The sequence below is a fragment of the Monopterus albus genome, unplaced genomic scaffold (genome assembly GCF_001952655.1).
Source record: "Monopterus albus unplaced genomic scaffold, M_albus_1.0 scaffold54.1, whole genome shotgun sequence".
Lineage (NCBI taxonomy): Eukaryota > Metazoa > Chordata > Actinopteri > Synbranchiformes > Synbranchidae > Monopterus > Monopterus albus.
This window is the reverse complement of record NW_018127934.1, coordinates 2,349,142-2,350,297: the sequence shown is the minus strand read 5'-3', so window position 1 is coordinate 2,350,297 and position 1,156 is coordinate 2,349,142.

Below are 1,156 nucleotides of genomic sequence, written 5' to 3'. Positions count from 1 at the left end.
CACTTTGAGGATGGTGTTTTTATTAAAGTGTGTATATGAACGCCCCAGGCTTCCCCAGGTGGAGGCAGTTTGGACTATACCATGTGGGACTATGAGAGGGAGGAACACATGAGTTTTGTTTTTGTATTTTGTTCCCTGCCAGCCCTAGAAAAATTAACATTTTAAGTATCTTTAACCACCTGTTTGATTTCACCCTAGGCATTTACTGGATGATGTGACCAGGCAGTATTTAAAACCATTGTTTAATTCAGTTGGGTTTTCGTTTGGGTACTGGGGGACTGTCTTTTTGTCTGTGAGTTTTGTATTTTTGCATTTATGTTTTGCCCTCTGGGATGAAAGAAGTAAAAAGCAGAGCTCTGAACCATGTTTATGGACTTTGTGCTCGTTCTGATCCTTAGACCTCACTGAACAGCTTGTTCACATCCTGATTAAAGAAGGGTTAAGAGCTTTAACCCTAACAGGGTGGCATGATGGTGCGGGAATTCACTGTCACCTCCCAGCAAGAAGATTCTAGGTTCAAGTCCCAACTGAGACCTTTCTGTGTGGAGGTTTGCATGTTCTCCCTGTGCCTGCGTGGGTTTTCTCCTGGTACTCCGGATCCCTCCCACAGTCCAAAGACATGCAGGTTAGATTAACTGTCAACTCCAAGTTGATCATAGGTGTGAGTGTGACTAGTTGTCTCTGTGTCAGCCCTGTGATAGACTGGGGACCCATCCAGGGTGTACCCTGCCTCTCACCTAACTGGCCTGGCTTCAGTAAACCTGCCCCCCAGATCTCAGCACTTTCTTTGTGTTATCAAAAGCAAGAATGGCTTTAATTACATAAGATATTATAATAAAACAAAAATATTTAAGATGCAGTTATTTTTCATGTTGTGTTTTGTACCAGTTACTATAAAAACACCAAACAATTTTTGGTCAACTCAGTACAAAAAAATATCAACAGCCTCCTGATAAACCTTTGTTTATCTTTATTGTTGGCCTCATACCTGGCTCGAAGGTGCCTATAGAAACTCCAACCAATAAAACTATCAAAGTTTTGAACAGTCCTGCCCTTCCCAATAAATAAAACAACCCTTATCTTTATAACTGATATCCCACTGGTTTGTGATTGGTCTCTCCCTGCATTATTCTGTGACCCAACAAGTTGTTTCAGC